The sequence below is a fragment of the Grammomys surdaster genome, unplaced genomic scaffold (genome assembly GCF_004785775.1).
Source record: "Grammomys surdaster isolate TR1022 unplaced genomic scaffold, NIH_TR_1.0 224, whole genome shotgun sequence".
Classification (NCBI taxonomy): Eukaryota; Metazoa; Chordata; class Mammalia; order Rodentia; family Muridae; genus Grammomys; species Grammomys surdaster.
Window position 1 is genome coordinate 2,812,767 of NW_021604669.1, and position 16,496 is coordinate 2,829,262.

Sequence of the window (16,496 nt, forward strand, 5' to 3'; positions counted from 1 at the left end):
CCCATGACTTGCTCAGCCTGCTTTCTTATAAAACCCAGGACCAGCAGCCCAGGTATGGCACCACTCACAAAGGAGCAGGCCCTCTTCTATCAATTGATAATTAAGAAAATGTCCTATAGGCTTGCCTACAGTCCAATCTTAGGGAGGCATTTTCTTAATAGAGGCTCCCTTCTCTGTGATAACTCTGACTTATGTCAAGTTGACATCAAGTTTATCCAGTATCTAGTATGTCCAGCTTCCTTCCTTCCTCTCTTTATATTTTTCTCCCCCCTCACACACACATTCCCTCACATCATCCTTCTTTTTTGCCTCTACCCTCTTTCTCACTTCTTTCTTATTTTTCTCTATTTTAAATCATCCACTGCCAACAAATTCACAGTTGCACGGAAGTATTTCTCATTTGAAGCATCCCCACAGATATCTAGGAAGGGATCTGAACACTTCCACAAAGGCCAGAGCTCAGAAGACAGCTGCCCCTGCTGCCTGGATTCTGGATGCCCCAGAGCAAGGTGTGAATAGAAGGAGGTGGGGTGGGGAAAGCTTTGAGCATCTGCATATCAGGCTCGTGGCCTATAGCCCTTATTTTATTGAGAAGCTGGGTTTCTGTCCCAATTTCCTGGTCTGTTTGTAAGCTCTGGTCTAGCATTAGAGACCACCATAGCATCCAGAGTTCTTGACTGGAATCCTGGGAGCACAATAGTTTCAACACTGTCCCAAACCATATTTATGCACACATACACACACACACACGCACGCGCACACACGCACACACATGCACACGTGCATGCACACACGTACACACATGCACAAACACATAAATACACAAAGTTATACAACACATACACACGTGTGTGAGTGTGTGTGTGTGTGTATGCATGCCTGTTACTAGTGACTGAAGACAGGGTCTCATTTATACTTTGCAAGTAGTTGGTTATTAAGCTATATTTCCAGCTCTTTCTAAATTCTATTAGTGAGGCAGGGGCTCACTAAATTTCTCAGGCTTTTCTTGACTTTATAATCCTCCTGTCTCACCTCATGGAGTATCTGCGATTACCGGTATGTGTCACCGTTTCTGGCTCTAAAACAGATATTTGGAGCCAACTTTTGCCCAGCCCACAGGAACTTGCTTCTATCTCTTACCCACCTGGAAAGATACTGCTGTGAGTGTTAAAATAAGCATCCTGGTGCATGCCAGATGTTTCACTGGTTTAATTTAATGACATATTTATGATAACCATAAGTACTTTCTATAAGAGCCTTAATTTTCAGATGAAGAAACTGGCAATAAGAGGGTGCTAAACACCCTAGTGAGGTTGCCTAGTAACAGGTAGATATGTGTCCTGTATTTATTTATTCATGTAGAGAGTCTAGGTCCAGAAGAATAGGCTAAGTCCTGGAGAGGCAGAAGGTGATGGAAGTAGTGAAGAGGACTAGCTTCCTCGGTTTGAAGTGTAGGTGGTAGCATGAAGCCCCGTACTCACAGGAGCCTCAAACTTGGTACAAAACTCTACTGTCACCATCTTGAAATTATTATTAGTTTTATCGGTAAGTTTGTGTCATATAAATAGAAGTCTGGTGGGACAGGAGAACAGGTGTGTAAATGTCTATGTGTTCAGTGTTCAGCCTTCCTCTCTTTGTGGTCCATTTGCATATTTCTCAGAGAGCCCAGGAGTAAAAGCTGAAGGATCCTTTGCTCAGGAGCAGAATGAGGCTAAGAAACCTGGGGTCAATGGCAGGTAGGTTTGAAGCACTGTAATCCTGAGGACCATGGGTCTCTTGGCACAGACCATGTGTTACTCTTAGTCACTGGTAAACTCCCACTCCCATGTTGAAGGCTGCATCCCCCAGTGCAACATTCAAGAAGAGAAGCACTTTGAATTAACCATGAAGTCTCTGAGCTAACCACTGGGCCCATTGATGGATGCAAAGCTTGATGTCATAATTGGGAGCTGAAGTAAGGTAAGACCTAACTAGAGAAAACAGACAAGCTTTTCAAATGTGTGTTTGTTTCCTTGCTTATCTGGCCTCCCTGTCTACCCTCTCTTGGCTAGCATCACCCATTTGGAAGATGACAGCCTGTATCAGTGATTCTGTGATCCTCCCTAATACTGTGGTCCTTGAATGTAAGTCTATATGTTGTGGTGAGCCCGACCATAATATTATTTTGCTGCTACCTAATGACTGCAATTTTGTTACTGCTATTAATTGTAATGTAAATATCTGATCTGTGAACCTCAAATGGGATCTGACCTATAAGTTGAGTTGGCCTAGAGGAAGAGGGGCTGATGGGTAATACACAGCTCTTTCCCATGAGTCCTTCCTCCCTGACCAGTAAATAGAAGGGAGAGGCTATGGAAGACTGTGTGCATCTTGTGAAGCAAACATAGCTGTTCTCTAAATTCTAAATCTTTGCAATTTTTCAGCTAATCTGATCAAAAGACGAACGCATGGTGGCTGGAGAGATGGCCCAATGATTAAGAGCATCGACTGTGGTTCCAGAAAATGTGGGTGGGTTCAAGTCTTAAACCCCAGGTCATACCTCTCTAACTCCAATTCCAAAGGATCCCCTTTCCTTTTCTAGCTTCAGTCGACTCCAGGCATATACCTGGTAAACAGATGTACATCCAGACAAAACCCCCATATACGTAATAAGTAACACAAATAAAAATAAATAAGACACATGTAAAAATAAATAGTTTTAAATGCATACCCATGGAGTAATCTGAAACAGAAATTGTGTGATCCAAGTGCTTGCTTGTGAGTTAAAGATTCTTCTTTTGCTTTTGAAATTGTCACCATACAGTAAAGATGGAGAACAGTACTTTTTCGGGCTATGAAAAAATTTAATTTCCCTTTACTTAGGCAAAATTAAATAGCAAATTAAGAAAAACCAAAATAATACCTCGATTGAGTATGCAAGAAGAGATTTGCATTTCTGCACCACTGATAGCACTTTGCCCCACTGTTTGCCAAAGGTACCCTAAGTCTTTGTTTTGCTCAAGACATTGTGTAGTTTACAGCCAGTCCTAGACAGAATATTCTAAAGATGAAAGAGAATTTAAAGTGTTGAAGTCCTCCCTTTTACTAGTATAGAAACTGACCCTCAAGCTGTGCTAATGTGAAAGTGAACCTCTGGTTTGGGGTCCTGTCTCACTTTGCCTTCATCCATAACTAAACCCTCCCAGAACCCATAGGCCTTCCATGTCTGGGACTCTGCCAAGATGTGGCATGGTCCCAGTATTCCAGCCAGTGAGGCATTTTCTGAAGACCTGCTTTGAGGGCAGACAAAATCTGTGGGACTGTTTTCTGAAAAAAACCCTGGAACCCCTGCCCCTTCTTAACAGCATATCTTTAGCCATGTAAATTCCCATGCTGTGAAGCCTGTGGTCCACAGAAAAGTGCTCATTGTGGTCTACACAATGCAAGAATATCCCACCCAGTTTGGAATTCCAGCCATATTCACTGTATTGTACCCAGAGAAAGAAGGGTGCCTTTAAGGAGAAAAGAGGAGGGGCATGTCTTGTTGGAGCCTGGGGGACCATGCCTACCCCTTGATTGCTTGTGCCTCAGCTTTCCCACGACTTCATCGTGTTGGTGGCTTTGATTCTGAAGGTCATTTTCAAGGTTAACTTGCTCAGTGCATATTGGATGGGTAAGAGAGGATGCTGGGCTGTGAGTGTAAGAGTTAGCTGGGGCCTGAGGTCACCTACACTCACAGACACCCACTCTGGTTTATTTCCACTCTATAAGTATTTTTAAGAAGCTTTCCTTTCTCCCAGTAAAAGGTTAGTGAGTGTAAAGCCAGGCAGAACATGCAAGCACAAGCAGTTTGTCAAAATAATTGATACTGCTAAGCCAGAGGGCGAGTACAACGGATGTTTGTGGAGCAGATGGGGAAGAGGTATAATCCCTATAATACAGACAGAGGCATGCAATTTAGAAAGGTAGATTTATTTGTTTGAACAACAGGCATGGATAATGCCACTCTATGCAGCCAGAGCTGGCTTTGGAAAGTTTAGAAATCATTCCTTTGGGCCACTTTTGCAACTTTCTAGAATTGTTCACCATCGGCTGATAACCCTGTAAATTCTGAGCTTCCTGGTCTGATCTCCCCACCCTCTAAGATACTGCTTATGGAAACTGCTTGGTCAGCGAAGCTAATCAGAGAGGCTTCAAGCAGTTCTTCAATAGCTCTTGTCTTCAGTCTTATATATTCCATGTGGATGATACTGGAGACTCTGTGTGGCCTAACTCATCCATTTTGAGCACATTCAAGGGATACCCACACATCTTCCAAGCAAGGTCAGTTAGTGTGGGGGTTGTTTATAACAACTGATAAATGGTAATCTGTACCTTCTCCCAATCCTCCAGTTTATTGATTAGTTTTGCAGCTCTGAAGACTCTCTGTGGCATTGTCCTGCTCAAGATGAAGCCCTTCTTTGTTGAAGTCTAATATTTAAGGTAATCCAGAAAAAAATATGACAATCAAAACCTGAATTGTATGCGTTTTTGACAACCTGGGGCTATTTTAGGCAGAATGAAACAGACTGTTCCCAGCATTCTTGCAGCCCCCAAATCTGCAATGCTCAATTTCCGTATATAAGATGGTGTTTGCATATAGCCCAATTTACATCATCTTCCTATTACTTGTAGTGTGTCCAAAGCCAGGCAATTCTATTTAAATCTTTATCATACCGTATTATTTATTTAAAAACAAAAAGAAAAGTCTACGCATGCTCAACCAGATACAATTTTGTTCACTATTTCAATACATGATTGGTTGAGTCCAGGGAGATGGAACCCATGGATTTAATGTACCAACTGTATCCACAAATTTGGATACTGCAGCATAACTATGGAAAAGAAATGGAAAGAGACATCTAACAGTTGAGAACTCGTAAAGAAAACAGCAGGGTAGGAAGCTGGGTGAAGCTTTCTCCAGCGTAGCACCTGGCATAGAGCGAGCATTAAACATCTGTGGAATGAATGTAAAGACAAGGGGAGCACAAGGTAGTCATTGGCAGAGTGAGCCAGGTTTGAACAGTCTGATGTGAGTAGGTGCTCAAGGCACGTGGTTGGTTGAAAAAGTGGCGCTGTAGAATGGGGTTTGTGGAATATGTGTCTGCTTCCTAAAACAGGAGATGTCCGCATCTGCAATGGTCTGGATATACTAAATGCAAAAAATTCCAGGAAGTCACAGAAAATGATTTCAGAGGTGATCTTTGAAAGGAGAGATGAGGAGTGCTGCCTTATAAACTATGCTCTCTTTCCCCACTCTCTTCCTCCCTCCCTCCCTCCCTCCCTCCCTCCCTCCCTCCCTCCCTCCCTCCCTTTCTCCCTCCCTCCCCCCTCTTCTATTTAATATCATAGTATGGCTATCTTTACTTGGTTATGAGTATAACCCTGGTCTCACCACTGGAGTGACTTCTCATCATTTATTTGATAATGTCCTTGTGCTAATACGTTGGTTATTGTGAATTCTATCTCTCCAATAAGGGGCTGATGTGGGCATGTTTGGTAATATTATTTCTCGTGAACAATGCATCACCAGAAACATAACTGTCACTGTTATTGATGCTGCTGCAATCACTGCCGTTTGACTGATTTCAGAATCATGGAGTGGCTCAGCCTTTTCCTAGCTCCAAGGTAAGTTAACAAACAAACAAACCAACCTAGGAAATGCACTTTATTCTCCTATAAAGTGGAAGTTTATAACTCAAGGTGCTGCCAACTAAGATGATGAGGGATGATGCCATTGATCCAAGGGCAGATGCAATTTTTCCTGGTATGCCCATGATTACCAAAGAGGGGACATGGGTGTTTCTTTTTTAAAGGAGTTATTGACATTGGTGGAACTGATATAAGTTGTAAATGAAAGAAATGAGGCTGGAGAGATGATTCAATGCTTGCCACACAAGTATGTATGAGGGTTGGAGTTCGGATTCCCAGAGAACATATAAAACCAGATAGAGGAGGACACGTCTGTAATCCCAGGATCCTTTAGAGGATAGAAGGGGGAGACAGGGGAAACACTGAAGCTCATAGGTCTGTTAGCCTGATGCAAGAGTATTGAATAATAAGAAACCTTCTCTCAAACAAGGTTGTAGGCAAGACCAACACCTAAGGCTGTCTTCAGGTCTCTAGTCTCCTGCTATGATACATGCACACCTGCACACATGCACATCTGTGTACACACACATTATAAATGGATACACTCAAAGATTAAAAACAACAAGAAGAAAGCTTTGGGCTTGGAAGCCCCACTCAGTGACTAGTGGTATCATCCCTTGGCTTGAGTTACTTTGGAGAGAAAATAGAAAAAGAGCCAGTGGGAAAGAAACTCTGAGTGCCGGTGAAATAAAAATTTGGTTTGTGAGTAGACACTCACAAATTACTTTCCCTGAACAGCAAATTTGAAGTCATTTCTCAGGCCAGCATAGAGAAGTGCAAATCTCTGGAAAAGACAGACTTGGGCTGGAAGCCAGGCTCTGTCCCTTCTAGCTAGCTCCTGCCAAACTTAAACATCTTTCACCAGATTTCTGCATGGAGGATACCATCATCTTACCAGGTGTGATCCACATCAGAAACAAGATGCCTCTGAGATGTCTGGATTTGTTTCCGGCCACAGACATTTTTTACCAGTGTCCATGAATGGTAGCATCATTACTGTTTTCTGGGGGGACCGTAGGAATTCCTAGGAGGGATATCAGAACAATGGCTAGGTTTCATTATTGTATACTGCTTCCCCGATTTGGGCAAGCACTGATCTAGGAGAGCAGCAATGGCAGAGTCCCCTATCCTTCTGAATCTTGTTTTTGGCTGAAGAGAAAAAGAATAACTATAAAATCTGCTCCAGATAATAAAGCCCACCGGAGATCAGAGGCATGCTTTCAGAGGGAGAAGATGTAACATTTCAGGAGGGCACACCTGTTGGGAAGGCAATAGAAAGTCTGGGAAAGGGAGTGAGCACCTGGGATCTAGGGAAGGAGATCACTCTGGAAATAGCTCTGTATTTGAGTCCAGCCATGGGAAGGATGAACAGGGCTGGTGCAGGTGGAACATGGCAGCTCCAGGGTTTGCTATCTCATTCTACACATGTGGGGAAGTCTCAGTGGGATTAAAGAGGGCTGAAGATGTAGGGACAGGTGGAGGGTGGAGATTAACCAGAACTTCTGAGTTGGAGATCCATTTCAAACATGTTCTATTACACACTTTGAGAAGGCTAGGATGGGGGCCGGCTTAGGCACCTAACACTATAGGCTGAGCATGCCCTCTTGTTACTAGGGAAGTATACTTATTTATTCTCAGTTGTGGCTAATTTAACTCAGAGTCAATCACGGAAAGTGTGGAGGTCCTGACTTCATGTGGACAGTCAGAGGCCACACAGGCCACAGGGCTTCCACCTAAAGGTGGGATCCCAGTCAGATACTCAAGGCCCAGATACATAGAGGCCCATGTTCTCAGAGCAAGTGGCCCGGGAAGCTGTGGAAGGCTTTGTACTGTGTCAGTCTGGTTTCTGAGAGTGTAGGAAACACTGCAAAACTCACTTTTATTTTAATGGTTTGATAAAATGCTCGTGTGTAAAAAACCAAATACAAACATAATCTGAATGAAATAAGCAAGAACATTATTATGCTTGACTCCCTAACAATAAATAAATGTAATAAAACCGAAGCTGATTCTACCACATAGAACTTGTAGGACATACATTAATTTAAAACAAATGAACACATTAAGAAATCCTACTCAACTTTTCATTCTCGTGAAGCAGATTTGAAAGATGTTTTTAGCTGATCTCAGAGGAGTTTAAAAACTGAGGACTGAATAATTGGGAAAAAATTACATCTCCCTTTAATTGCACTGCTCTTGTGTGCATAGCAATTCTTGACGATCTGGGACCGAGACACATCTCCTGCCCCATGAAGTTATATAACCCAGTTGGGAAAGACAAAATCCAAACCCATGGAAGAAAGAGCCAGTTGAAAATGTAATGAGCCAAGGACTGCCAAGTAAACACACAATCCAACCATTCTTGTGTTTAGTCAACATATATTTATAGGCATCCTAATCGAGGGTCTCAATGAAGCATTCATATCTTCTTCCCTCCCTCAGGAAGCTTACATTTTAGGTCAGGATGAGAAAGGGGTTAGGGATAATATGAGAGGACCCTTAACAGAAAAAAAAAATCTGTTAGAGGCAAGCCTGTGTTGACAGCAAGGATCCATGGTGAAGATCCATCCATGGTCAGGGGCAGAGCAAGGGCTGCCAACAGCCTGATCCTGGTTCCTCCAGAGACTACTGAAGGATGCATTATAAGACCAGTGACTCACTACAACCTTTGGGATTCCTGGTCCAGAGGGCTGAGATAGGTAGATGCACAGAGGCTTTTATTTGATTATGAAATACAAAATGCTTCAAGGATGAAAGGTGCTTTCCTCCAGGTTAAATTGCTACTGCCTTCATGAGATCGGCTGTGTCTACAGTATCCATAACGACTGCCCTATGGGCTATTGATCGTCCCTCAGAGGAGGAGAGCGATTATCGGATCCTCATCTCAGGTTCCAGCCATTGTATGCAATTTTGCCCTAGTTGCACAGGGCCTCTGGGTCTAGGGTAGGGACAAGAGTATGGCTGGAGAGGACTGGGAACAGGGTAGACTCTATCTACATAGTTATGGGGGAGCCTACACTGGGTTTAGACTTCCCAGTGAGGCTGCTTTGGGCTTGCCCATGCTGCTCTTAGGATACTCCTCACCTGTGCTTTATATGTAAGCCCAATAAATTGGTAGGTTCTCCAGGGTTAACCAGGTGAAATTGTACTTTAGCTTGTTGATGGGACTGAAGATAGAGGAATCATTGTAGTTTGTTCTACCCATATCCTGGGAAGCAATTTTAGCAACTGAGAAACAGATTGTGACTAGTGATGCCTGAACCCTGACTGTTTTATTTATCTTTCATGTAATTATCATCATGACTGAAAGAAACAACAACAAAATGTGTCCCCGGGGAGACATTTTTTTTTTTTACTCTCTGTTGTTAAGTGTGTATCCTTGTATCTGGGGGTATAGTGACCTGTATACAGATAGTCTATTCCTGGTTAGCACATCTCAGATGTTTGTTGGTTTTGTTATTCTGGCAGAGAAGTGGTTCAAAGCAGGAGGAAAGTGAGATGGAGTACTTTCGGAAGAGACTTTCCAGAACACCTGCTCACTACCCACTGCCTCTCTCTGGCCTGATGGCCTCTCAACACAGCAGTGAGAATAACAGAGCAGTTGCCTCTGTTTCTGTACATTGTGGTAGAGCTGCTCCTGTCAAAGCCATGAACTATTTCCACATAGACAGTTGGACTCAGATCATAGTAGCAGGGCTGATGTGAGAGGCAGTCCTGCCTCTCTTCTGGAACCCTAACATCTACACAGACTTTCAGGGTTCTCCTACTGGGGGCACTGGAACCCTAACATCTATATAGGCTTGCAGGGTTCTCCTGATGATGGAGATATTTGTGTGGTATCTTGGAATAGCAGAGTGTGAATGGAGTAGAAACTTCACACCTTATCCCCTAAAATTGTATGGTGAGTGTGTTAAGTAAAATAAAAATAAAGTTGCAAATCAAGGGAGGGGAGCACTACTCGAATATGAGGACTGGCTGGCAGGCTGTAAGCCCTGCCCACTCGCTGATCTCAGGAGTGCTATGCAGAAACAACAATAAATGGGAAGGGGCTATGCCGGGCCACAGGAAAGCTGTGTTGCAGGGATTCATAATGAGAGTAGGGTCTGTCTTCAAGACTAGGACAGGTTTATCACAAGGGATACCACATTGGAAAAGCCATTCTGCAAACCTCATTATAGCTGTCTCACAAAAATGCCAAGTTCATTTTCAGTGGACTTTTGCTCTGGCTCTTCCACTTGCCCAACACACTTTCCCAGTTTCTCTACCCTTCATTTATGTGTCTACCATATCTAAAGCAGGACAAGCCCCAAGACATCTCCAACCTGGTTATCATTCTCCCTTTCTACCACCTGGATGGGAGACACAATGGCTTATGTAATTTTCACACACCCCCTCCCCCCATGGATTGTGAGTAAGCCTGCTAGATAAACCTTGGTTTATCTAGCCATTGTTATAAATCTAGCATCAGTGTACATTGTCGAGTGACCACTGTCAAACCTGTCCCAGGCTCTTGTCCACTTAGCCAGCACTTAACACTGCCACACGGGTAGCTGAAACATAAAGCAGACAAAGGAAAGGGTGTAGGGTGCTGTGTGAGTCCCTTGGTCACACAGAAGAAGAGCCCGGTGTGTCTGTTTATAAATGTTGCTACCCAGGCAGCCAAATAAAGACACTGCAGCTTAGGAGACTGAGTGTAGGGTGGGAGGGACTTTGCCAATTAAGCAATGTTCTCATCTTGCCCATTTCAAAATACCCTGCCTGGCCCATTTTTAGGATCAGTGCTCATTAAAAAAAAAAGTCAAAGGCATCTGGGCCAGCACCTGCTCCTGCTCTTCCCTTGGTGACCTCATCAGCCCCACCTGGGCTCCCTCCCTGCCTTGATGGAGACATTGGGCTGGTAGATGATCAAGGCTCTTTCTCTCCTCGGAGATAGACAACAGAATCATAGCCCTTGGTTATTCCAAGGCTCCAGTGAGGAGTGAGGGTTTTCTAAATAGGGTTACTCGTGGAAAGAGTCTCTGGCACTGATAAGTGTATTTATGTTTCTGTTTCAGAAAGAAGGGTGAGGCTGGACAAGGGGCGCTGTGCACTCATGCCCCTCCCCCTCCCCGAGCTTCTGAACTTTCCAAACTGGTCCCAAACAGCTGCCTCTAAACTCAGTGGGTTATTTCAGAGCTCTCTTAAAGGGACCAAAATATCTAGTGAAGTCCTTAACTGGACAGTTGTTAAAGCTCTCCTGAGCTTCTTAAGGCCTCGCTGACTCGGAGACATCAAAACCTTTATTTGTGCAGCCCCCTCCCTCCTCTCCTTCTCTGTCTTGGCCCTGACCTTCCTAGTGTATCCTCTAGGGTCACGGATCTCCATCAGCCCAGGCCCCGCCCCCTAGTCTCCCAAAGGGATTAAGGCAGAGCCCTCCCCCTCTAGCCCCGCCCCAGCCCGTGTCCACGACCCCGCCCACTCCCGGCTCCTCCCCCTGTGCCGGGAGCTCTTAACCGGGGGAAACCTAGAGACCGGCCAGTGAGCCCCTGGGGAGGCCCGGGGCAGCTTTGTTCCTGGACAGCACTGGCTGGAGAGGGCTGTGGCTTCTCCCCGAGGACCTGCTTGGCCCTTTTCTGCTTTGCCCTCTCTCACACACTTGCCATTCTTCTCTGTAAGTTTCAGCTTTTCCCTCCAACTGCTGCCTTGAAAGCTAGTTCTGTTTCTGGACCAATGGTCAAAGAGAAGACTCCCACATTTTGTCTGGAGACTGAGGAGTGTTAGGACTTCTTTTCAGTGGCAGGCAGGGTGTCTGTATGCTACAGTGGAATTCCAGAAGGGGACTGCCTGAGACTGGCATCTTCCTTGAACCCTGCTTCCAGTAGTTCTGATCCCAGGACACAAGCCCAGACTGGACCCCTTGAACATCTCCCTGGCAGGTAAGGCCCAGTTTTCTCAGCTGCCTGTGTTGCGGGTCATAGGCTCACAATGAGGGACAGGGGAGCATGAGAGCTAGCTGTAGTGCTCCTGGCATCCCTGGTCAGCTTCCTGCTGAAGTACTTTGAGGAGCCTCTGGTATGAAGGGGACAAACTTTTCTTCAGCCTCAGAGGAAAACAAAATCCCTGTATATGTACCTGATTGATTCTTAGGAGCTGTCCAAGAAGGCAGAGAGAACTGAGTGGTCACAGTAGCCATCACCAGAGCCCATTGGAGTTGGTGTTTAGAGTTGTTGGGATGTGCCAGCCTCTGGTGGGGTAGACAGACCCTGGGGGAGTGGAAATAGCAAGTATAGCCTCTTTTTGATTTGGTATTGATGGGCAAGGGGACTTGGCCTTCTTGGTCTAAATTTAGATTTCTTTCCTTTTTGAGCATGCTGTTGTCCATCCCTGATACCAGAGAGGTAGGTGCCTTAGTCTTTTTGTAATATCATGAATATCATGATATTCTGAATATCATGTTCCATAGCAGACCAGGGTTTCATGTCTCCACCAATGAAGCTTAACTTGGATTGGATTGTGTGTGGACAGACTCGGTGGTGACAGGCAGACATGCTTCTCTGGCATTTGGATGTCCCCAGGCATCACCATAACCATTCCTGTCATCCTTCAGACCCTTTGCACTGTGTTGGCGCTTCATTTATCATTCTGGCTCCTCATCTGCCTCTCACTGACATGTGTCTGGGGAAAGGCTAGAAAATCAAAGATCTCTTTTGGATTAGTCCTACTTGCTCCAGGAAGTTCTTCTGCAGGGCTCTGATCTGCTAGAGACAGAAGCGACACAGGGCTTAGTGATCTGCTCTGTGAGGGCCCATCCCTGACTTCTACTGTTTCCTTGTACAGTTTCCTTATATTTGCTGCCCTCAGCTAAGGGCTGTACCCAGAGAGCTCCCGTTTCCTCATTGGTCAAGAGAAGGTACTAGGAGCGATTGATTCCTTCACAAGGGATGTGACCAGGCATTTGATCTTAGCTTGTTTCTGTCTCCTGAACCTGAGGCCTTTCCTCAACGGTGCTCCTGGGAAGCCACAGAGTCATCACCCTTATGTTATTAGAGAAGAGGTTGAATGGACTCCTTTCCAGGGCTCCAACAGGACTCTGGTCATGGGCCCTTAGAGAAATTTGCAGCAGAAATGAATTTGTACCTTGTTTTACTGGGTTGTGTTCAAAGTTTCAACACATTCTCATCTATTCTTGTACCTCCATAATGGTAGTGAGTGGTGTGCCAGCCAATTTGCCTCACAGAAACTTCAATTCTTCCATGGCCATTTCTGTTACTCACTAATGTCAAGTGTTTACATTTCATGCATAGTATCCTGTCTCCTTGAATCCCTGCAAGGTCTTCAAAGGCTATCGGAGAAGTGATGACCACTCCAGGCAAGCATAGGCTCCCTGGTCATCCATGACCTTGAGATGACTTAGCCTGATGACCAACTCAACTCTGTATGTTTGAGTCAACTGTAAGAAGTTCACATATAAGCATGCATGCATCCTAGAGATTGCTTTGGAACAGAAAACCGTATTTGAATAAAAGATTAATAATGCCTAGAAAAGTCTTTTGGTATGGAGGGGGAAAGCCAGGTGATCCCTGTGCCCTGGGGTATCCCAGGAGGTAGACACTGACCTGCAATTTTGCTTCTGATGGATTAAATTAGAACTAGTAGGGCAGTTTCCTTGAACTCTGGATTCCAGGTCAGTTGGAAAAATCATCCAGTTAACCCTTCCCTAGGTGGTGAGTCCCTCACTGTGGGGAAGATTCAGATGAAGGCTGGATAGCCACTTCCTGGGGTATTTGATAGGCTACTTTAAAATCTGAGTGCTGAGATGAGATGAGCTTTTAAGGGCTCTTGCTAGCTTGATATCCAGCCATTTGAAAGCATAACCTTTCCAGTCCTGAATTTCCTCCTTCATTTCTTCAGTGTTCCTGTTGCTGATGGTTTTGACGGAGGTTAACACTGGTGTGCAATTGTCAGAGCATTGACTGTGAATGGCCCCTGTTCCTCTACTTATGAGTTTATTAACAAATACCAGAGAGATATTATAATAGCAGAGCAAACCCAGGGGGAGGAAAAAGCCATTTTCATGTCAAAGAAGTCCTTCTCCCTATGCTGGGGAAACGTCTTAACACATTATTGTTGCTCGATAACAGAACCAGAAGGTGAGAAAGGCCTGTGTGGCTATTTTAGAGTAGGAAAGATACCTGAGGATTGTTTAACCAGTCTCTATTCAAATATTGAAGCTGGGCCAAGCTGCTTGACAAAAATAGTTACAAAACCTGGTGAGATGAAGGCAGTGATTTTTGTCCATTTTACAGATGAGCAAAAGGAGATCTGGAGAATGGTGTTGACTTGCTTTCTTGGCCTTTAAAGACCAAGTATGAGGTACTAGGTCTCATGAGGTACTAGGACAGAGAGACTCTCTCTCTCTCTCTCTCTCTCTCTCTCTCTCTCTCTCTCTCTCTCTGTGTGTGTGTGTGTGTGTGTGGGGGTGGAGACACAGAGAGAATACACACAGATATGTACATATGCATAAGTATATGTATTGGGGGCAGAATTATTAGCATGTATGGCAAAGTGACCAGGCTGAAGTATCTTTCTTTGTACCTGTCTGGGGCCAGCACCAGGCTTACTGAGTTCATGAGGATGTGGATGACTATATAATTGATACCTGAATGAATGCATTTTCTAATACAACCACCTCTCAACTTTATAAGTCAGTGAAATCAGTCACTTGTTCTTTGATCGTAACATTTCGGGTCGCCTCCGAGCACCCTGCAAATGGAGGAGCCTGCCTGGCCTCACTGACCTTGTGCAGTTGCCTTGAGCATCTTTGGGTGCAGAGATACCTGCAAGAATGTACCTCAGATGGTCCCCAAGGAATAAGATTTCTGGGTCGTAGGTTATGGGCAGAGTACTGGTTCTCAGGACACATTGGGACTGAGGATTCAGGAGAAAAGAACAACTGGAGTGCCATCAGCATGCACAAAGGAAGTTTGTTTTTTGGCAGACACCCAGGGAATGTGTGAGCGAGTGCAACAGTGCCTGTCTACTATGGCCCTGAAGACATACTACCAGAAGCCATGCAGAGGCCTGTTACAAACCGCACCAGGTCCCTAATGCCTTCCTCTCATCCACATGCACCTGCAGTCACTTGTCTGCTCCTAGTGCCTGGCATCACAACTTTTATCGCCCCCTGGTTATGTTTGGGAACACAGGAGAAAATATCTTTTAAAACTTTTGGCTGGAATCATCTCTAGAGAGAAGTTGTTTCTGAGACCGTATTCTAGTGGATGCTGGGCCATTGCAGCTGGCCGGGTCTGCCCAGGAGCTAAATTGCAGGGCTGTAATCTTCTGCCAGTGCCAGAAAGTCGAGAAAAAGCAAGCACACCACAGCACCAAATCAGATGAGATTTTATTTGAAACATGGGTCTAACGCTTCAGTTAGGCCAGCAAGGATCGGTTACAATGCTCGAGCTAGGCTGCTGTCTTACCCAGTGCTGTGCCTTCATCTGACAATACTGTGTTTATAGTCACCAGTCTGGCAGGAGAGCAGCTCTCGTGTTACATGCCCCTACCACAGGGGAAAACAGCCAAGGGAAATAAAGTAAAAACAGAAACACAAACATCACCAACAGAGTCTGGGCTAACCCCAGAGGGTTCTGACAACAAATACCCCTGCTGTACGGGCTTTGCACTGAGCCCTCTCAATGTCCTCTGTGGGGCCCTGGCTAGGCCCTTACTGAGTCCTAGGTCCATCATGTTGTTCACAGGGCCCTGCACCGTTGTGGCATGGGAGGTGCCGCTACCTCCTTAAAGCAGCCTGTGGTGTGATCTTGGACTTCCGATTAGGTTCTCCCTTCATCCAAATGGAAGCTCTTTCTCCCTGCCACTCTCTAGACTTTTGGGTGTGCTCAGAACAATTGAATCCATTTCCCAGGACACACTTGAGCTCTGCATAAACAAAACCTGAATCTTTCTGATCCTATCTGAGACAGAGTTCTACTTGTCCCTGGGCAGAGCCTAGGTGTGTGATCAGCTGTGTTGCTGTCCTCTGCAGACTGACCAACTGAGGCTTGGGGACATTCCATGAGTAAATGTGAGAACTGGGATTCAAACTCATGACTTGGCCCGATACGCTGGCCCTTAGCATTCCACAGAGAGCTGTATGTCTTACACAGATGAATACAAGGTAAAGCTGTGTAATTATATAAAGACAAGTGTATGTAATTCACGTAAGAAGGAAAATACAGCTGCTGGGAATGTTACTTTAAATGGCTACCCGGTAGTGTACTTAATTCATAAAGGTGATAATGGCGTGTTGTGACAAAGTACAACAGGCCTAGCAGCCCTTCTCAGTCTTCTCTCTGGAGGTGCCATCTAGTGACTGTCCCTTTATAACCGTATCCATAGCCAAACACGCATGTCAATAAAAATCTAACATTTGAGTAATTTGGGAACAGCAGTTGACAGATGAAAAAAGACACATTTCTGTATTGTGGTGTCTGGCTTGGGAGGCAGGGGGTGGGGAAGGTATCTATATGTTACTTTTAGTTTGCTTGGTTCGATGCTTTCTGAGAACCCATTGGGATGCAGTGCTAGGGCTCCCCAACTTTGTCAGCAAAGTTGAGTGGAAAACAGATGGGAGACCACTAAGATGCTGGTGAAAGCTAGCTAAGACCCAACTGGCTGTAATTGTAGGTGCCCCATGATCCAACACTTAATCACCTGTTATAATCACCCTTCGGCATACCTGTGAGGCCAGGCACTGAGCTCTCTATTAGACCCCTTGGAGCCATCAGTGTCTGCACAATTCTAGATGTATGAGAGACTCAGCCAGTTTCTCAGGTTGAAATCCA

The 16,496-nt window shown here is 45.0% G+C and overlaps 1 protein-coding gene across 1 annotated transcript in view; it reads left to right on the plus strand.

Moving 5' to 3' along the window:
• Positions 1–11,541: 11,541 nt before the first annotated feature.
• Positions 11,542–16,496, plus strand: part of Col22a1 (collagen type XXII alpha 1 chain) — a 236,740-nt gene continuing 231,785 nt past the window's right edge. Inside the window, exon 1 of the mRNA XM_028773262.1 lies at positions 11,542–11,585. The gene's annotated coding sequence lies outside the window, so the exon portion shown is untranslated. The remainder of the gene's footprint in view (positions 11,586–16,496) is intronic.